The sequence below is a fragment of the Hyperolius riggenbachi genome, chromosome 1 (genome assembly GCF_040937935.1).
Source record: "Hyperolius riggenbachi isolate aHypRig1 chromosome 1, aHypRig1.pri, whole genome shotgun sequence".
NCBI lineage: Eukaryota > Metazoa > Chordata > Amphibia > Anura > Hyperoliidae > Hyperolius > Hyperolius riggenbachi.
In genome coordinates this window covers 303,098,697-303,121,577 of record NC_090646.1, presented here as the reverse complement: position 1 = coordinate 303,121,577, position 22,881 = coordinate 303,098,697, and the positions used below count along the sequence as shown (strand labels likewise).

General features: G+C 42.7%; 1 long non-coding RNA gene across 1 annotated transcript in view; it reads right to left on the bottom strand.

Moving 5' to 3' along the window:
* Window positions 1-336: 336 nt before the first annotated feature.
* The window catches only part of LOC137509023 (uncharacterized), a 140,395-nt gene continuing 117,850 nt past the window's right edge, over window positions 337-22,881 (bottom strand). The window contains exons 2-4 of the long non-coding RNA XR_011020486.1: window positions 10,865-11,015; window positions 750-820; window positions 337-673 (exon numbers count right to left, since the gene is read on the bottom strand). This is a non-coding gene — a long non-coding RNA (uncharacterized lncRNA). The remainder of the gene's footprint in view (window positions 674-749; window positions 821-10,864; window positions 11,016-22,881) is intronic.

Below are 22,881 nucleotides of genomic sequence, written 5' to 3'. Positions count from 1 at the left end.
CACTTTCCCCAGTGTCGGCAGCTCCATTCAGTGCAATGCAATGAAATACAAGGAACCCAGGGGGATTTAACTACAAACATCATGCTGGTAGGTGTGAGGATATAATTAGTTGTGGGTATGCTTAAAGGCATACCCACAGGCACTGCTCGGAGTCCCTTTAATCTGATATGTCCTTGTATCATTGTGTTTTTTTCTGTTTGTTACCTATGTAATGGTATGGTGGGCAGTGAAGAGGGCAATACTGTGTGGCTTGTAATATGCATCACTACTAAATTGGGCCTCATACACACACAGACGTGTTGCTTCTACTGTTGTGTGTTTTTCAGAATTGGAATAATTTATTTCGCCAAGTACAACGGGGGTTGTACCCGGAATTATTTTTGGCTCATACAGGGTCGGTGGTGGTACAAACACATATGCGCAATGGTTCAACACATACAATCAGGTACAGTATAGTACATAAGTAAGCATATACATATATATATACAGCACATGACTCTAGTGAAGGATGCGTGGGGAGGTTTTAACATCAATGCTTCTTCTAACATCAAAGCTTCTTCTAGCTGCATGTAACATTGGTGTGCTCTTATAAGATGAGTAATTTCTATAAGATCCTCTTGATCTCGACTTTGACCTTGATCTTGATTGATTCCTCTGGTTACGTCCGTTGTTGCTGAAAGGCAGTAACAAGCCAGTCAGATGCACTCTTTTAACCTAACGAGAGAAGCAGAGACATACTAGCTTCTTACCTATTACTCATTAACTGGCATGCTCGAATCCTGAGGGAACTGCGGATCCGGTTCCATCTCTACAGCATCTGCTGTAATAATAATACAACATTATATTAAAATTTGTGTGTGTGTGTGTGTATATATATATATATATATATATATATATATATATATATACAGTGGTGTGAAAAACTATTTGCCCCCTTCCTGATTTCTTATTCTTTTGCATGTTTGTCACACTTAAATGTTTCTGCTCATCAAAAACCGTTAACTATTAGTCAAAGATAACATAATTGAACCCAAAATGCAGTTTTAAATGATGGTTTTTATTATTTAGTGAGAAAAAAAAACTCCAAATCTACATGGCCCTGTGTGAAAAAGTGATTGCCCCCCTTGTGTAAAAAATAACTTAACTGTGGTTTATCACACCTGAGTTCAATTTCTGTAGTCACCCCCAGGCCTGATTACTGCCACACCTGTTTCAATCAAGAAATCACTTAAATAGGAGCTATCTGACACAGAGAAGTAGACCAAAAGCACCTCAAAAGCTAGACATCATGCCAAGATCCAAAGAAATTCAGGAACAAATGAGAACAAAGTACTGAAATTGAGATCTATCAGTCTGATAAAGGTTATAAAGCCATTTCTAAAGCTTTGGGACTCCAGCAAACCACAGTGAGAGCCATTATCCACAAATGGCAAAAACATGGAACAGTGATGAACCTTCCCAGGAGTTGCTGGCCGACCAAAATTACCCCAAGAGCGCAGAGAAAACTCATCCGAGAGGCCACAAAAGACCCCAGGACAACATCTAAAGAACTGCAGGCCTTACTTGCCTCAATTAAGGTCATTGTTCATGACTCCACCATAAGAAAGAGACTGGGCAAAAACGGTCTGCATGGAAGATATCCAAGGCGCAAACCACTTTTAAGCAAAAAGAGCATTAAGGCTCGTCTCAATTTTGCTAAAAAAAAAACATCTCAATGATTGGCAAGACTTTTGGGAAAATACCTTGTGGACCGACGAGACAAAAGTTGAACTTTTTGGAAGGTGTGTGTCCCGTTACATCTGGCGTAGAAGTAACACAGCATTTCAGCAAAAGAACATCATACCAACAGTAAAATATGGTGGTGGTAGTGTGATGGTCTGGGGTTGTTTTGCTGCTTCAGGACCTGGAAGGCTTGCTGTGATAGATGGAACCATGAATTCTACTGTCTACCAAAAAATCCTGAAGGAGAATGTCCGGCCATCTGTTTGTCAACTCAAGCTGAAGCGATCTTGGGTGCTGCAGCAGGACAATGATCCAAAACACACCAGCAAATCCACCTCTGAATGGCTGAAGAAAAACAAAATGAAGACTTTGGAGTGCCCTAGTCAAAGTCCTGACCTGAATCCTATTGAGATGTTGTGACATGACCTTAAAAAGGCGGTTCATGCTAGAAAACCCTCAAATAAAGCTGAATTACAACAATTCTGCAAAGATGAGTGGGCCAAAATTCCTCCAGAGCGCTGTAAAAGACTCGTTGCAAGTTATCGCAAATGCTTGATTGCAGTTATTGCTGCTAAGGGTGGCCCAGCCAGTTATTAGGTTCAGGGGGCAATTTCTTTTTCACACAGGGCCATGTAGGTTTTGAGTTATTTGTCTCACTAAATAATAAAAACCATCATTTAAAACTGCATTTTGTATTCAGTTATGTTATCTTTGACTAATAGTTAACAGTTTTTGATGAGCAGAAACATTTAAGTGTGACAAACATGCAAAAAAATAAGAAATCAGGAAAGGGGCAAATAGTTTTTCACACCACTGTATATATATCCCAGAACGTCATTTCAGACAGCACCGCTGGATGAGACCTGTCTCCCTCCCCACCGTGGACAGGAAACTGTTAAAACAAAGATTTGCACAAGCAATAGGCAGCAGTACATAAGATACATTCAGGCTACAGTACCTCAGTTTCCTGTCCCGGATGGGATGCGTGGGAGAGGTCTCCAGGGGTGTCAGGCGGCAGGGGCAGCGTTTTCCAGGGCTCCAGGAACGGCTGTTCAGTGAGACAGTCTGGAGCCCTGCAGCGTGTAGGAGGCTTCTCCATTGGTGCCAGCGGCTTTATGCGCGCAGTCGCGCGCATGGGAGAAAGGTCACTTCCGGTTTAACCAGTAGTCGTGCGCATGGCGTCCCGCGTGATCTGAGGTCTGAGCCGGGTGGCAGGGGCCGCGGTGGTGATTAGAGATCAGCATACAGCTGATCTCTGAAGGTAAGCGCTGTTTTGCATACAATGGGTGGCAGATTGAGAGACGCAAGACCCAACACTCTGGATGAGCTTAAGGCCGCTATCGAAGCATCCTGGGCCTCCATAACACCTGAGCAGTGCCATAGGCTGATTGTCTCCATGCCACGCCGCATTGAAGCAGTCATTCCTGCAAAAGGATTCCCGACCAAGTGTTGAGTGCATAACTGAACATAATTATTTGAAGGTTGACTTTTTTTTGCTTTAAAAACACTTTTCTTTTATTGGTCGGATGAAATATGCTAATTTTTTGAGATAGTAATTTTGGGTTTTCATGAGCTGTATGCCCAAATCATCAATATTAAAACAATAAAAGGCTTGAACTACTTCAGTTGTGTGTAATGAATCTAAAATATATGAAAGTCTAATGTTTGTCAGTACATTACAGAAAATAATGAACTTTATCGCAATATGCTAATTTTTTGAGAAGGACCTGTATGTTCTATCTGGAGGGAGTTATCTAATGACTGGTTATTGTTTATTATGTCTTTTAGCCTAAAAGACAATATAAGTCTGATAAAGCTAAGGAATGTGAGAGGTCTGACAGATCTTCTGCTCACTCCAGCCAGCATGGATCTAGCAAAACTGAAAGAAAGTGTGCCATTTGTAACAGCCATTTATCTTACTCATCTACTAAAACGTTGTGTCGCCATTGTACAGAAAAGCTTGTCAAAGATGAATCTCCTGTTATGTTTAACCACTTCGCCATATCTGGACGCATATATCCGTCCAGATAGGCAGTGGTGCTGCAGCCGTGTGGTGCACGCGATCGGGCGCGCGCCCGCGCGTGCTCCCGCTGCCTCCCGCTGCCCCCCCGATCAGTGAATGGGAATATAATTCCCATTCACCGATCTAAGTCCCCGGCAGAAATACCGACGCTTTCTCATCAGAGAGCGTGGTATTTCTGCCCCCAGGAAACTTCTTCTCTTCTTTTTAGTTCCTAGATGCGACATCGTTCGCATCTAGGAATTTTTTGAATGTGGCCATCTTGTGGCCAAATAGTAAACTGCACCCACATACCTGTATTGAATAAAAAAATACATTACATTACATCTAAAATTGGCTATTTACCTCCCAAACTAAAATTACCCAAATACATTTTTGTATTAAAAAATAAATAAAAAAAATTACAATAAAAAAAAAAACTACATAAATAGTTACCTAAGGGTCTGAACTTTTTAAATATACATGTCAAGAGAGTATCTTATTGAATTTTTTAAAATTATAAGCTTGTAAATAGTGATGGACGCAAATTGAAAAAATGCACCTTTATTTCTAAATAAAATATCGGCGCCATAAATTATGATAGGGATGTAATTTAAATGGTGTAATAAGCGGGACAAATGGGCACATAAAATGCATGGGTTTTAATTACTGTAGCATGTATTAATTTTAAACTATAATGGCCAAAAACTGAGAAATAATGATTTTTTTCCATTTCTATCTTAATCTTCCTGTTAAAATGTATTTACAGTAAAGTGGCTCTTAGCAAAATGTACTACCTAAAGAAAGCCTAATTAGTGGCGGAAAAAACGAGATATAGATCAATTAATTTTGATAAGTAGCGATAAAGTTATTAGCGAATGAATGGGAGGTGAACATTGCTCGGATGCATAAGATTTTCGAAGCTGTAGGCTGAAGTGGTTAAAGATTTGATGGGCTGGATGCGGGCTGAAATGTCCACAGCTATCAAAGAAATTAAGGATTCTGCTATTGCCTCTACCACCTCAGCTGCTTCAGATAATCCTGGAACCAGTACTACTGTAGATTCAATACCTATAGTTACTAATCCTTCATCTCCTGGCATTTCTGTACATCCACCTGTGCCTCCTACTACCAAGAGACATAGAAGAGAAAACGATATTGAAGGTTCCGATCTTTCAGAGGGGGGAGATTTCCCCTTTTGATGAGATCTCAGATGAAGAGGATGATTTATGTAAATCTGATAAACCTGCATTTTCACCGGAACTAATGAAAGACTTATTAATAGCCATGCATGAGACAATGGGTATTAAATCTGAGCAGAAATCCTTGACACCCTTGGATGTATGAGAGTTTGGCTGGCCCCTAGTCTAGGTTTATCCCAGTCCATAATACACTAAAAACTATGATTAAGAAGGAATGGGATAATCCAGAAAAGAGGGCTTTTTGGCCCAGAGCCTTATCTAAACGTTATCCTTTCAGTCCTGAGGATCAGGTTTTTTTTGGGGAAATCTGCCTCAATTGGATCCATCTTTTGCAAGGGTGTCGAGAAAAACTGACTTGCTCTTTGAAGACTTTGGAAATCTAAAAGGTCCAATTGATAAAAAAAATGGTTAATGTCTTAAGAGCATGGGAGTCATCTTCCTTAACTTTCAAACCTGCCATAGATTCCCCAGCAGTAAGCAGGTCTTTGAAGACATGGCCATTGGATGTACAGAATAAGATTGCAAATGGAGTACCGAGAGAGGAAATTTTGAATGACTTTCCTAAAGTTTTGAATGCTTCCAGTTATCTAATTGATGCCTCAGATGATACTGTTAAGCTAACGGCTAGAACCACGGCATTGGTTAATTCAGCAAGGAGAGGAGTCTGGGTGAAGACTTGGAATGGGGACACTTCTTCGAAGTCAAAATTATGTGGTATACCTTGTGAAGGGGGTTTGCTGTTCGGTTTAAAGCTGGATGATACTCTAGACAGAACAGCAGATAAAGAATTTTCCAGTCAAGAAAAGACCTTTTCAGAATAAACGTCCCTTTCGTCCCTCATCTAGGTATGAACCTGATCCTAAGTCCTCTAAGGGTAAAAGATGGGCCCCTTATAGATCACAGAAACCCAGATCCAATTTTTCCTCAACCAAAAAAACAGATAAACAATGACGCCAGGATCCCAGTCAGGGGGAGAGTGGCAAATTTTTTCGAGTTGTGGCAACCTCAGTTCGCAAACCAGTGGTTACTAAAAGTAATATTGGAAGGTTACAGAATAGAATTCAGCGAACTTCCTCCAACCAACTTCTGCATTACTCCCCGGCCCGAAGGATCTAGAAAAATTCTTAGCTCTCCAAACAGAGGTTCTCTCCCTACTAGAAAAAAGGGTGATTCGAGAGGTTCTGAGATGTCAAAGAGAACAGGGGTTCTATTCCCCGTTTTTTCTGGTAAAAAAGCCACAGAGGACTTTTCGATTCATACTAAACTTAAAACAACTAAATCAAATGGTAAAGTACAGAAAATTCAAGTCGGACAACATCCAGTCGGTAATCCGTCTTTTGCAAAAGAATGATTATCTAGCATCCCTAGACCTAAAAGATGCTTATCTTAACCTGCCAATACATCTGTCTTTGCAACAATTTCTAAGGTTTGCCTTACAGATGGAGGCAGAGGTAAGACATTATCAATGTAATGCTTTAGGGCTGGTTCAGACGGACGTTTGCAGAGCGTTTACTGCCAGCGTTCAGGGCTTGGCGTTAAACGCTCCCCTTCAAGTGAATGGGAGCGTTTGTACCAAGCTTTTACGCGCGTTTGCACAAACGCGGCGTTCGGGTCCCAATTTTCACTGGCGTTCAAGGAGCCCCTGGAAGCTACATGTTGCTTCCAGGGGCGGTTAACCGCGACGGGTAATGTCCCCCTAGGGGAAGAAAAAACGCGACCGCATCCAAACGCAATGTGAACGCTGCTGAAAGCCTGAACGCATCACGAACGCAACGCCAACGAACGCGACGCCTCCAAACGTCCGTCTGAACCAGCCCTTACCCTTTGGATTGTCCTCAGCCCCATGGTTATTCACTCAAGTGATGTCTGAAGTCCTGTCTGTACTTGGACAAAGAGGGGTTAACATTGTAGGTTACCTTGATGATTTTTTGTTTTGGGGTAATTCATCTGATAAGGTAAAGGAGCAGATTGATACAACAATAGACTTCCTACAGGACCTAGGGTGGATAATTAATTGGGAGAAATCTTCCTACTTCACAAAGGAGAGGCCAACCTATGTGGAAAGGTAAGAAGCTGGGAAAAATAATCCTGTAACTTGCCAAGCATTGCACCGCTCCATGGAGGTCTGTGAGGTGATGCGAGGACAAAAGACTAGAGGGGGGAGTTACCGGGAGAAGTTTATAATATTAAAGAGACTCCGTAACAAAAATTGCATCCTGTTTTTTATCATCCTACAAGTTCCAAAAGCTATTCTAATGTGTTCTGGCTTACTGCAGCACTTTGTACTATCACAGTCTCTGTAATAAATCAATGTATCTTTCCCTTGTCAGACTTGTCAGCCTGTGTCTGGAAGGCTGCCAAGTTCTTCAGTGTTGTGGTTCTGCTATGCACTCCCCCCTCAGGGGGGAAAGAAACACACAAATGATCTCTTGAGATTCAAAAGGAATGCTGTATACAGCCTGCTTGTGTATGGATGTATTTTCTATGTGTGGACATACTGTACATCAACCTACTTCCTGTTTTGGTGGCCATTTTGTTTGTTTATAAACAAACTTTTTAAAACTGTTTTTAACCACTTTTAATGCGGCGGGGAGCGGCGAAATTGTGACAGAGGGTAATAGGAGATGTCCCCTAACGCACTGGTATGTTTACTTTTGTGCGATTTTAACAATACAGATTCTCTTTAAGGTCCTATGGTTAGAGGGGGCGGGGCTTAAACCGATCGTGCTGACATGGAGACATATGGAAAATGTGAATAAGGCCTTAAAGGATGAGATCATAAAAAAGTTATTTACCTAATTGCAATTGCAGACCTCAGGGCAGACTATCAGCATTTCTGGCACTCTGTTATCTAAATCCAGGCTTCATTACAGTCCTCGACCCTCCCCAGGGTTGCCTTATCTGATGGCGATTACAATTGGCGCTTTAAAAATCATACGCCTGCGCAGTTTGCTTAGGCGCTGGTGCGGCTGCGCAGATTTACAGCCCTTTGAAGAGGGTGTATTACTAATATTTTTTAAAATTATAAGCTTGTAAGTAGTGATAGACGCAAAACTGAATTTAGCGTCGGGAGCCCCCCATTTGGAGTGTATAGGTAGGTAGATAGCCAGGTATCAGTGCCCACTGTATAGGGTATCTAGGTATAGTTGCCCCCAGTATCCCTGTATAGCGAGTATAGTTGCCCCAGTATAGCCCACTCCGATCCCCCCTCCCCATGGGAGCCGCCCCTGTTACCTTACTTCTGAGCTGGCGGCCGCTTCATCTTTATTTCCCAGTAGCCCCTCTCCTCTTTGCAGTATCTTGTATTACAGCAACGTGTCCCATGGCTGCTGTAAGGAGGGTCGGAAGCAGGACATCTGCTTCCTGTAGCGGCTATAAACATCGCCATTACCATGGGAACCACTGTCCTGCTTGTTTCCCTTCGCTTCGAAAAGAGTGCCCGTTCGGGAAGTGGGAACTCCGGTGCGGTATGCGGCGGAGGGACCGGGAGAGGAGCCAGGACCACGCCGGGGGACCTCCCGACCTACGGTGGGCTGCAGAAAGCCCCAGGTAAGTACCAATTTCCTTTCTTTTTAGAGGTCAGAGTCCCTTTAAAGGTTAATTACCTTTTTACCTTTTATAGCTTTGATTGTATTACAGTTTTTTAATTGTATTGTATTTTTATACTTTATAGATGTTCATCCTTTACTTATCTATTATAGTGCACTCTAGTCTATGTGGGGTGTCACCTCATTCACTCTATGTTCTACTACACGCTGGTATGCATGGGGTGTTATTCTATTCAAATTACACTTCTTTGGTGTTTTTCTCTCTTTAAAGGTTAATTACCATTTATAGCTTTGATTGTATTACAGTTTTTTAATTGTATTGTATTTTTATACTTTATAGATGTTCACTGTATGTATAAAGGCCTGAAGAAGGATCACCAACCCGAAACAAATCGATGTTGTTGCCTTTTTCAACCAGTTATATGCACTTTACTATGTGATTAAAGCTCTTATACACAAAATTCTGCACTTTTTGGAAAATGAAAAAGAAAAAGTATTTTTGCTAATTTTTGGTTTCCTGTGTTTTCAGTATATCCCTGATTATGAACTAGTTCTTGTTGTGGTGCTTGTGGTGCACCTACAGGGATTCTTTTTTTGGTTTTGTGCTCTCCCAATACATAACTACTGGTCTATACCACTGGGGAGAATTTTTTGTGATTATTTACATATTTTGCTGTGTAAATGACCTCAAAGGAATTAAATACGCTTGTGGAGGAATCCCATACTACTATTTCTTATTTGGCGGATGATGTTCAACATATATTAAGCAAAGTTAAAGGCCATTGTCAGTTTTTATCTGAAGGTACCACTAGTCTTTGTGATTTTGAGGAATTGGAGAAATTAAAGAAACATATTATCGATCTGGATTTGCACGGAGAGACCCTAGCTGAGTATCACGAATTTCAAGAGGGGGCCGTTTACAGATTCATCCTTTTTTGTTTGAAGACGATACTGAATTTTTGACACGTTTTGAAGGGATTCTTAATTAATCTTCATTGGACAATATCTTGTATATTGAGTGGATCTATAAGAAGTTGCCTGATCTGGAGAGTGAATCGTTAGATATTCGACTTAACCACTTAAGCCCACAGGGTTGACATTTTTTTTTGCATCTGAGCAACTTTCACCTCCCATTCATTTGCTAATACCTTTATCACTACTCATCACAATGAATTGATCTATATCTTGTTTTTTTCCACCACCAATTAGGCTTTCTGTGGGTGATACATTTTGCTGATAAGTAATTTATTCTAAAACCATTTTAACAGGAATATTAAGAAAGAAATGGAAAAAATCATTATTTCTCAGCTTTTGGCCATTATAGTTTGAAATTAATACATGCTACCATAATTAAAACCCATGTACTTTATTTGCCAATTTGTCCCGCTTATTACACCATTTAAATTATGTCCCTATCACAATGTATGGCGCCGATATTTTATTTGGAAATAAAGGTGCATTTTTTCAATTTGCGTCCATCACTATTTAAAAGCCCATAATTTAATAAATCATATTGATATACTCCTTTGACATGCATATTTAAAAAGTTCAGACTCTTAGGTAACTATTTGTATTTTTTTAAAAAAATTTTTTTTTAATTAAAACTTTTATTTGGGTATTTTTTATGTGGAAGGTAAACAGCTAATTTTAAATGTTAAAAAATGTATTTGTTTAATGTAAAGTGCTTTTGGGTGTAGTTTTACTATTTGGCCACAAGATGGCCACAGTCAAAAAGTCCTGGGAGCGATCGATTTCGCTCCCAGGAAGAAAAAGACAAAGAGACAAAGACAAACACTTATATAGCGCTTTTCTCCTGGCGGACTCAAAGCGCCAGAGCTGCAGCCACTAGGACGCGCTCTATAGGCAGTAGCAGTGTTAGGGAGACTTGCCTAAGGTCTCCTGCTGAATAGGTGCTGGCTTACTGAACAGGCAGAGCCGAGATTCGAACCCTGGTCTCCCATGTCAGAGGCAGAGCCCTTAACCATTACACTATCCAGCCACAAGAATGAAGACCAGGAACTTTTTGAGCTCAGAAAAGCCACAGCGTCTGAAGAGACGCTGTCGGCTTTTCTCCAGGGGGGTCCGATCAGTGAAAGGGATCTATAATCCCTTTCATTGATCGCTTGGCTAACGGCCAGTGGCGGGAGCGCGCACGGGGTGCCCCACGGAAGAGCGCGTGACCCGCGGGAGTTAGAATTAGGAGTTAGACTTGATCGTTATCGAAAAGATTTGGAAGTTATTAAAAAAGAAAAATGTGTTCGCGATTCAAAAGATTATACCACTGGCTTTGTCTACAAATGGCAGCAAAAAGAAAAATCATCTTATGGTGGTTTGGAATATCCAAGACAAACACATTGCAAACGTGTACCCAAATACCGACGGGAGCACCCCACCTCTTCAGTTGGCTCATCTGCTTCCGGCTCCTCTTTTTTTAGGTCCACAGAGAATCGTCCGAGAGGCCCAGGAGCCAGATCCAGAATCAAAGGTCCTCAACCGATCAAGAGCAACTATTACAGGCGTGATCGCAGTTAGAGGGTAGTTCACCTGTGGTAAATATATCGGATTATACGTTATCAAATTGTGAGTTATCTGTACTGTCAAGGGGACTGTCATTTAGTCCTACTTCTACTCCAGACTTTTTTAGAATAATTTATGATGGAAGGTTTACTGGTCCAAATCTAAACAGTCTGCTAATATTGTTAGAGATAGACATCATACATTATTTACATGTTCAGATCTCAATTTAAAACTACCCTCCTCCCATAAACCTCCTGCTGATAATGTCCATATTGAATCCTTTGTTAAGTTAGTTAAACATGATTTTGAGTCTTTGGAACTTTCATTCAAGAGAGGTATGCTACCATTTTTTCACCATAATATCACAAAGGAAGAAAAACAAGCTTTGAGTACTCTTAAAGATAATTCATCTATTGTTATTAAGAGTGCAGATAAGGGGGGTGCTGCTGTTGTCATGAACAAGGTTGATTATGTTAATGAAATCAAGACAACAGTGATGTTAATGTGTACTGTAAGCTTGACTGTGATCCGACTTATGGTTATTTGTATGATCTTAAATCTGTACTTGAAGAAGCCATGTGGGCGGCGCTACACTGGGGCTTACCCAGGCTTAAGCCCCAGCTGACAAGCTGTCAGCCCCTGCAAAAGCCCCCCCCCCCTCCGCAGGGTTGCCATATACCCCTGGCTACATATACTGGGGACATATACACCTGGCAACATATACTGGGACATATACCCCTGGCTACATGTACTGGGCACATATACCCCTGGCTACATATACGGGGCACATATACCCCTGGCTACATATACTGGGCACATATACCCCTGGCTACATATACTGGGCATATATACCCCTGGCTACATATACTGGGCACATATACCCCTGGCTACATATACTGGGCACACATACCCCTGGCTACATATACTGGGGACATCTATATCATTGCATGCATTTACTGGGGAAACGCTGTCTGTCATTATGTGCATTAACTGGTGAAACACTGTCTCATTACATGCATTTACTGGTGAAAGGCTGTCTGTCATTATGTGCATTAAAGCGGACCCAAACCAAACATTTTTTTAATTAAAAATATTTAGTTGCACCACTCTGACACATACAAAGATAAATAAACACTCCTTCAAACCTATGATCATTTCAGTGCATGCTTTTCACCCTTCTCTTTTCATAACTAGGGTTATACTGGGGGCAGCCTTTAGCAATTCCTCCATTGCCAGACACCATCTACTCCACCAGTTTGCTGGAAAAATCCTGGCAATTTGAAAGGAAGGGAGGGGTTCCTCCAATAAATGTAAAATATTTTATATTTGTCATCATGCAGCTGAAAAAAGGCTGCTATTTATTATTATAATTTAGAAAATAGATTTTATTTCTGAAATCTTGTATTTTTAATTTGGGTCCACTTTAACTGGTGAAACGCTGTCTCATTTCATGCATTTACTATTGAAAGGCTGTCTCTCATTACATGCATTTACTGGGGAAACGCTGTCTGTCATTATGTGCATTAACTGGTGAATTGCTGTCTCTCATTACGTGCATTTACTGGTGAAAGGTTGTCTTATGTGCATTTAGTGGTGAAAGGCTATCTCTCATTATGTGCATTTACTGGTTAAAGGCTGTCTCTTATGTGCATTTAGTGGTGAAACGCTGTCTCTCATTACATGCATTTACTGGTGAAAGGCTGTCTCTCATTACATGCATTTACTGGTGAAAGGCTGTCTCTCATTACATGCATTAACTGGTGAAACGCTGTCTTTCATTACGTGGATTTACTGGTGAAAGGCTGTCTCTTATGTGCATTTAGTGGTGAAACGCTGTCTGTCATTACGTGCATTTACTGGTGAAAAGCTGTCTCTTATGTGCATTAACTGGTGAAAGGCTGTCTCTCATTACATGCATTTACTGGTGAAAGGTTGTCTCTCATTACATGCATTTACTGGTGAAAGGCTGTCTCTTATGTGCATTTAGTGGGGAAACGCTGTCTGTCATTATGTGCATTCACTGGTGAAACGCTGTCTCTCATTACATGCATTTGCTATTGAAAGGCTGTCTCTCATTACATGCATTTACTGGGGAAAGGCTGTCTGTCATTACGTGCATTTACTATTGAAAGGCTGTCTGTCATTACTTACATTTACTTCATTTTTTATTTTTTTTTATGTAACTACATTAGCTGGTACAACTACATTACAGTTAGCCCCGCCCACATGTTGTCATGACCACGCCCACTCCCGTCACCGCGGTGCGCTTTGCACGCCGCAATTTTCCCCCTTGAGCCCCGCCAGCCAGCCATTGTGCCCCTTTTGAGCCCCCCCAAAATTCTGAAGCTGGAGCCGCCGCTGGGCAATGAGATAATTGATCAGAAATTATTTGATTATCTGTATGATGACCAACCAGTGACTCCAGTCATCTATTGTTTGCCTAAATTACATAAAGATCCCCTTCATCCACCAGGGAGGCCCATTGTGGCAGGCACAGACTCTGTCTTTAGTAGAGTGGCAATTTTCCTTGATCGAGTATTACGGAAGTATATGACTAATCAGGCTTCTTATTTGCGTGACGCTTCTGACTTTATTAATACCATCAAAGATATTATACTCCCCTATGAGAATTGTCTACTCATTACTTTAGACATTATATACATGTATTCCCCATCAGGAAGGCTTGCGAGCTATTAAGAATGTCTTATTAGAAGACCTTGAGGTTAACAACGCACAAATTACTTTTATTTTGACTCTGTTGGACATGGTTCTTAAAAGGAATTTTTTCTTGTTTCAGGATGACTTTTATCTACAGCTACGAGGTTCTGCCATGGGGAGTAATGTGGCTCCTGTTTATGCCAATGTGTTTGTGGAAAATTTTGAGAAAAGCTGGATCTATACCCATGAATTGTTCCGCCATTTTGTTTTGATTTGGCGACGTTACATCTATGATATTTTTATTATTTGGACAGGTACACGTGAGACATTTGATTGTTTTTTTCCTTGAATTACAACAAGCTTCCTCCTCCCTCAAATTTACGGCTAACATAAGTAATGCAACTATTCCATTTTTAGATGTAAATGTTTCCCCTGTGGGACGTCTTTTGAGCTGAGACTTATATAGTAAGCCTACGGATCGCAACACGTTGTTGGATTTCCGTAGTTTTCATCCCAAGAGACTTTGGGAATCGCTCCCTAAGTCTCAGCTCATGAGAGTAAAACGTATTGTCAGCAACCCTAACACTTCACACTGTCGGTTAGAAGCTATGTCTAGAAAATGTATTGACATAGGATATCCCCCTAATCTGGTACGCCGTTTGAGGAATGAGGTAGCAGGAATGAGTCGTAGTTCTCTTTTGTCTCCAATAGCAGGTCGATCAACAGAGGGCAATGATAGGATGGTCCTTGCTACATCATTTAATACACTGTCTAACCAAATTGCTTCCTTGGTAAGAAAACACAGGTATGTCCTATCATCCTTGAGTAAAGAAATTCCAGCTTTTAGTCAACCACCGATGATGGCTTATAAGAGAGCAAAGTGTATTCGAGATATGGTGGTTAAGGCAGATGTAGGATCATCAGTAATCAAATCACAGGGTCGGTTGGCTCCATTGCGTGTAGGTACCTTTCCGTGTCTTCATTGTATTAATTGTCAGTATGTGATTAAAGGCAAAGAATTTAATCACCCTATGAGGGGGACGCCCACTAAGCTACGTCATAATGCAACGTGTGATTCGAGTTTTGTGGTCTATGGGTTAAAATGCCCATGTGGCAAATTTTATGTGGGAGAGACCACTCGTCCTGTTAAAGAACGTATCGATAAACATCGTTCAAATATTAAGGTTGCCTTAGAACACAATGGAGCGCAGTCCACCTTAGTATCCCCTGTAGCTCAACACTTTTGGGAAGCTAAACACTCTGCAGGCCAGCTTAGATTCTTGATTTTGGAAGTCGTAGAAAGATCTAGATGAGGAGGAGATCGTCAGGCTTATCTCTTAAAGAGAGAGGCCTTTTGGGTAAAGTTTTTGAACATGTTGGCCCCCCATGGTATGAACCTCGAGTATTGTCCATGATCCCTGTTTAGGATTATTCGTTATTATTATTCTTTCTTTCTTTTTCCCTCTTTTTTTAGCTTTTCAAGCTATTTGTGTGGAAAGCCTCTCTTCACTTTCTAACACTTTCTTGGGTACAGGTAACTGGAGATGGGCTGTATGCATGGCTCTTTTATTTTTGTTTTTCTAATTTTCTCTTTAAACTTTATAGAATTATTGGTAGTCAATGTACGCATGGATGGAGGTATTTTTTCTATTTGTAGTTACGTATGCACCTGTATTATCTTTGGGCAACTTTCCACATTGGATGCGGAGGTTCTTCCACGTTGGATGCGGAGGTTGCGGACGTTCTTCCGCATTTGATGCGGAGGATGTGACATGTATGTTTATGCGTTCCATAATGATAGGTCATAGGAAGTAGCTTATCTTTTGCGGTCGCTTTTCCGAATTGGATGCGGAGGAAGTGACACGTATGTTGATGCGTTCCAGGATAGATTTTGATATAGGAAGTGGGCTGCTAGTCGGCGCTGTGTTAGTTACATCACTTCCTCTTATTTTGATTTCCCTACCAATCATCAGATTTAGAACAGGTGTAGTTTTGTCTGAGCATGCCCAGTACCACTTCTTTGGGTATTTAAACCCAATTCATTTGCTGAGTAGTCACCACTAGAGATGGCCCGATTTTAGGTTCGCGAACCTCCGCAAACGTTTGCGAACTTGCAAACTTTTGCGAACCGCAATAGACTTCACTGGGGAGGCGAACTTTGAAAACTAGAAACATTTATGCTGGCCACAAAAGTGATGGAAAAGATGTTTCAAGGGGTCTAACATCTGAGTTTTTGCATGTTTGAGGGGGATAGACGGCAAAAGTCCCAGGGAAAAATCTGGATTTGACGCATAGCAGTGTTTTAAGGGCAGAAATCACATTGCATGCTAAATTGAAGGCCTAAAGTGCTTTAAAACATCTTGTATGTGTATACATCAACCAGGGAGTATAGAGTACTGCTTCACACTGACACACCAAACTTACTGTGTAATGCACCGCAAACAGCTGTTTGTGTAGTGACGGCCGTGGCTGGTGCGCACCATGGTGAGAGTGTAGGCCGTGGCGGTTTTCAAGCCCATATGGTTGCCGGGCTGTGGTAGCTCAATGATAGAACAACAGTGGCTGTTCAGCTGATCGAATTTGGTCTGTCCACAATGAAGCAACGACCTTATTATCTTGGGTGTGCACCCACCCCCCGAGACACTCATATAGCCGGCGGTCATTGCTTCATTGTGATACGCAAGCCCCTTCACCACGGCAAGGTAACGATCACGAAGGGGAATTGGCACATGTACATGCCTTTTGTTTTGTTGTTGCAGCTGCAGTGCAGCCAGAAAAATTAGGCAGGCATGTACACGCACCAGAAAAATTATTATAGTGGCCAAATTCAGGAATCCGCCTGGAGTCCTGGACCCTGTTGGTGGTGGCGGAGAAGGCAGTCAAGCAGCCTGCAGGCGGAGATGCTGTGTGGGGACCGACTTAGTCTTGGGGCAGGCAGTCACACGGTGTGCAGGCAGAGATACTGTGTGTGGGGACTGATTTAGTCTTGGGCAGGCCTGAGCGTGCTTTGCAGACCAGGCATCCATGGTCAGATGGACCCTTGACCCAACGCTGTGTGCCAGAGATGTCACCACTTGCCTTTGAACATCACGGTACAGTTTAGGTATCACCTTTTTTGAGAAATAATTGCAGCCTGGTATCTTCCACTGCGGTGTGTGGCTTTGCATTTGTGTGCTGCTTTTCCTCAGGTGGTCATCCCATTGCAGTTTGTGCTTTGTAATCATGTGCCTTCGTAAGGTAGTTGTCCCTATGCGGGTCTTGGTCTTTCCACGGCTCAATCTTCGGTGGCAGAGAGTACAGATGGCATTGCTCTCATCTGAGGCAGATACACAAAACATTTCCACACCACTGAGCCCTGGAGTGATGCCACTTTGGTGATGGCTGCCGACGGAGTGTTAAGTGGGGTGCCAGAATCAGAGCAGGAGGAGGAAAATATGTCATGCTTCCGTGCGGAAGCTGAGGAAGATGAGGTGTTCTGTGTTAAATAGACAACTACGTCCTGACAATATTGGGGGTTGATGGCACGTGCCTTCTTCTGAACACTGTACTTTGGTCGAGGGCCGCACGAAATCACGACAGCGCGACCTCGAACAGATCTGCCAGGTGGCCTGCCTCTGGCTCTGCCTCTTGTTTTGTCCATATTGGAGGGATGAAGTGAAAGGTATGCACTGACTTGGCTAATACAATGTACGGTCACACAGGTGCAGTGAACAGGTATGCAGTGACTGGTGGTATTAAATAGGTGGGTGCACTGAACAATAGGTAGGTATATGCAGTGATGGGTATTACAAATGTGCACCTGCCACACACACATACCATGAACAAGTGCAATGACTGGTGGTATTAACAATGCGTGTGCTCACGTAGGTAGGTGGGTGCACTGAACAACAGGTAGGTATATGTTGTGCTGCTGGGTATTACAAATGTGCACCTGTCACACACATACCGTGAACAGGTACAGTGACTGGTGGTATTAAATATCACACTGCGTGCGTTCACGTGGGTAGGTGGGTGCACTGAACAACAGGTAGGTAGGTATATGCAGTGCTGCTGGGTATTACAAATGTGCACCTGTCACACACACACACGTACCGTGAACAGGTGCAATGACTGGTGGTATTAACAATGCGTGCGCTCGCGTAGGTAGGTAGGTGGACTAAACAGTGAACTGGTGCAGTGATTGGGATTACAAATTTGCAGCTGCCTGTCACACACACAGGTAGTCACTGAATGTGCTGGGCCTTGCAGTGGCACAGTAGGAATTAAGGGGCCAAAGGCCAGCTGCGACTGACTGACAGGGCTGTATATAAATTAAATGCAAGTGGGACACACACACACACACACACACACACACACACACACACACACACACACACACACACACACACACACACACACACACTAGATCACAAGAACAAGATTAGCTCTCAAAAGAGCTGTTGAGGTGTGCTTTTTGAGCAGTAGGAATCGGCAAGGAGCAAGCTACAAGAGCCTAACTAAGCTTTCCCTATGAGAGTCTGCAGCAGCTTTCCCTCTAATTACTGCAGGCACACGAGTGAGTCCAATGCCTGACGCTGCCTGCATTTTATAAGTGGGGGAAGGGTCTCCAGGAGAGAGTGTAGCCTGATTGGCTACAATGTGCCTGCTGACTGTGATGTAGAGGGTCAAAGTTGACCCTAATGATGTACTATTGGGGTGTATCAAACTTTGCGGTTCTCCGCGATCGCGAACCCCGGAAGTTCGCCGGGAACCGTTCACCGGCGAACCGTTCAGGCCATCTCTAGTCACCACCCGGTTTGGATGTCCTGCTCCCATGCGGCTCTTCTTTTGACATTTCTTGTGGTAATTATCTACCTTATTGGCTAATAGTTGTTATTTTTAAACTTGTCTTTGTTAGTTCTTAATAATATTTGACTCTGGTCTGCAATGTTACTTATTAAAGTTAGTTACTTAAAGGGATATTGTAGGGGGGTCGGGGGAAATTAAGCTGAACTTACCCGGGGCTTCTAATGGTCCCCCGCAGACATCCTGTGTTGGCACAGCCACTCACCGATGCTCCGGCCCCGCCTCCAGTTCACTTCTGGAATTTCTGACTTTAAAGTCAGAAAACCACTGCGCCTGCACGCCCGTGTCCTTGCTCCCGCTGATGTCACCAGGAGTGTACTGCGCAGACACAGACCATACTGGGCCTGCGCTGTGCGCTCTTGATGACATCAGCGGGATTGAGGACACGGCAATGCAGGCGCAGTGGTTTTCAGACTTTAAAGTCTGAAATTCCAGAAGTGAACTGGAGGCGGGGCCGGAGCATCGGTGAGTGGCTGCGCCAACACAGGATGTCTGCGGGGGACCGTTAGAAGCCCCGGGTAAGTTCAACTCATTTTCCCCTGACCCCCCTACAGTATCCCTTTAATCTCTAGTCCTTTTGGCATTTGTTGCCAGCTGATTATACCCCATTACTGATTTTTCGTTTGGTTCCTGTATTGATCCATGTAGGTGGTCTACCGTGGCTTTATATTTGTCCAGATGAGATACTACTGTGTAATTCAATAGTGCAGGTACAGTTTATGTTCTTGCTTCCTTTTTTCACTTTAGTCCATCCTTTCCTTATCTATTATAGTGCACTCTAGTCTATGTGGGGTGTCACCTCATTCACTCTATGTTCTACTACACGCTAGTATGCATGGGGTGTTATTCTATTCAAATTACACTTCTTTGGTGTTTTTCTCTCTTTAAAGGTTAATTACCATTTATAGCTTTGATTGTATTACAGTTTTTTAATTGTATTGTATTTTTATACTTTATAGATGTTCACTGTATGTATAAAGGCCTGAAGAAGGGTCACCGACCCGAAACAAATCGATGTTGTTGCCTTTGTCAACCAGTTATATGCACTTTACTACGTGATTAACCTCCCTGGCGGTAAGCCCGAGCTGAGCTCGGGCTATGCCGCGCAGGGGGAGATCTCAGCCCCTGGTGGGGCGATTTTCATTCTATAAATTGCTGTGCGCGCAGCCAGCACTTTGCTAGCCGCGCGCACAGCTTGATCGCCGCCGCTCTGCGGCGATCGGCCGCACACAGCGGCTGAAGAGGCCCCCCCCCCCGCCAGAGCCCTGCGCTGCCCGGATCAATGAGTTCCGGGCAGCGCTATGGGCTGGATCGGGTGTGCCTGACGTCAGGACGTCGGCTGACGTCCATGACGTCATCCCGATCGTCGCCATGGCGACAGGAGAAGCCAAACAGGGGAACGCGTTATATACGCGTTCCCCTGTTTGCTATAGATGCCGGCGACGATCGGACTAGAGGGCCACATGCGCCCTCTAGTGGTGTTTCATGTAGCTACCACTCTGGTAGCTTTACATGAAACAAAAAAAATAAAATAAAAAAAAAAGGATTTTTTTAAAAAGGAAAAAAAAAATTAACCGCCAAGGAGGTTAAGCCTTGTTCAACCAGTTATATGCACTTTACCAGGTGATTAAAGCTCTTATACACAAAATTCTGGCCTTTTTGGAAAATTAAAAAGAAAAAGTATTTTTGCAAATTTTTGGTTTCCTGTGTTTTCAGTATATCCCTGATTATTAACTAGCTGCGAAAGAAACAGCTGCACACTCACTTTTCCTGCCTCTGGGCTCCATCAGATGTTAGAGCTGCAGGTCCATGCTGTCTTCTCTGCACTGCCGCTCACACTAAATCAGGAAGTAGTGTGAGCGACAGTGCAGAGGAGACAACGTGGACGTGGAGCTCTAACGTCTGATAGAGCCTGGAGCCAAGGAAGGTGAGTGTGCAGCTGTTTCTTCCGCAGTGGCGGTCGCTCCCCCCGACACCGCTCCCGATCAGGGTATCCCTCCCCCCTGCTGCAAACATTCAGGGGACTCCACGCCCTGACAACTGGGCACCGTGGATGGAGCATCCCGCTCCAAACCCTCCAGGCATGCAGCATCGGCGGTGGTGATGGGACCAGCACGCGTACCCACACAGATAGCTGTGCATGCCTACTCGGGCACGCGCGCCATAGGTTCACCACCACTGTTCTAGGCCATCTAATAAAGGTTTAAGATTTTTAGACATATAATCCCCATTATCTCTCGTAACACCTTAAGGTATTTACTACTTCTAATTGTGAAGATGGATGAATGTGATACCTAGCTGCAGCATCCAGAGGGAACAAGGCAGACTTGGACCAGTTTACTTTAACCTTCCTGGCGGTAAGCCCGAGCTGAGCTCGGGCTAAGCCGCTGGAAGGCACCGCTCAGGCCCCGCTCTGCCGATTTGCATAATTTTTTTTTTGTTACAAGCAGCTAGCACTTTGCTTTGCATGTATGGGTGCTTGATGAAGTGACATGGGCAGTGTCACATTGACAGTCCAAGTAGTAGAAATCATCAGCACACCAATTTCCAACGCACATACAATTTATTGTGCCAGTTTCCACACGATACACCTTTTTTTTTTTCCAACGCACATACAATTTATTGTGCCAGTTTCCACACGATACACCAACAATTGTTTCGGGGCCACACAGGGTCCCCCTTTATCAAGGCATGTGGTTACATCGCATATTAACCCCACCAACTTTTTATACCATATGAACAACACAATCCCCCACCTACAAATGTGTGACCTCACAACATTACGCAATGATTGACAGTAGTAAACATTATACTTCTCTTTAAACTTACTAAACATCAGAGTGATAAATAAATCCAGAAATCATTGTAGTGTACACAGTACTACTATAGTAATAGATCTTACCCCTTCGATCTGATCCCACTGTCCCAGGTGATGCCAACTGTAAAAATGCCTTCAAAGAGGGGCCTGGATCAGCTAAATATAACAAAACGTCGTCTGCGTATAACGAGATACGTTCCTCCATGTGTTGAATTTTTAAGCCTTTAACCACTTTACCCCCGCCCGTACGGATTTCTCCGTCCTTTTTTCCATCCTTTAACCCCCAGAGACGGAGAAATCCGTACTTTGCGCACTCCCGCCACTGCCCGCGCTCCCGCTCGTAAACACGCCGCCCGCCGCTAGTAAACACGCCGCCGCCCGCTCGCCCGGAGATCAATGAACGGGAAAATCCATTCCCGTTCGTTGATCTAAGCCCCACAATTATCCGCTGCTCTCCTATGGGCAGCGTGATCATTGTGAGAAAAAACAAACACTCACAGCCTCCTTGTACTTCCTGCGAGCGTCCAGGTCGCAATAAACAAAAAGTTACTGTTGCCATCTTGTGGCCAAACAGTAAAACTACACCCTTAGCATTTTTTACATAGAAATAAATTAGTTTTACACTAAAAATTAACTCATTACCTCCCACACTCCCCATTTTTTTTTTTTTGTAATTAAAAAAAAATTAAAAAATGTACAATTAAAAAAATACATAAATAGTTACCTTAGGGACTGAACTTTTTAAATATTTACGTCAAGAGGGTATAACACTGTTACTTTATAAACTATGGGCTTGTAATTAGGGATGGACGCAAAACTGAAAAAAATGCACCTTTATTTCCAAATAAAATTTTATAACCGGGACAAAAGGGCACATAAATTTAATGGGTTTTAATTACAGTAGCATGCATTATTTAAAAACTATAATGGCCAGAAACTGAAAAATAATTAATTTTTTTCCCACATTTTTCCTATTTTCCCATTAAAACACATTTAGAATAAAATAATTCTTGGCATAATGTCCCACCTAAAGAAAGCCTAATTGGTGGCGGAAAAAACAAAATATAGTTCATTTCATTGTGATAAGTTATGATAAAGTTATAGACAAATGAATGGATGGAGCGCTGAAAGGTGAAAATTGTTCTGGTGGTCAGGGGGTAAAACCCCTCAGTGGTGAAGTGGTTAAGGTTAGTAAAAGTCCTAGTAAATTCTGCCAAAGGTTCTATGGCTAAGGAGAATAACAGGGTAGATAGGGGGCAGCCCTGCCTTGTTCCTCTTTGGATAACAAATGAGTCTGAGACATAAGAATTAACACGAGTACGAGCCCTAGGGCTAACATATAAAATTTGGAACCATTTCTTGAAGTTGGCAACAAAACCCAATTTAGATAATACTACCAGCAAGTATGACCATTCCACTGAGTCGAAGGCTTTGTGAGTGTCTAAAGATAAGATAACCCGAGAACCTGCATTCGTGTGGGAATATTGAATATTTGTAAGAAGCCTCCTAATGTTCAGTAAAAAAGGGGTAAAGAGGCGCCCAAGGTGAATAAAATACATTGAAAGCAACTAA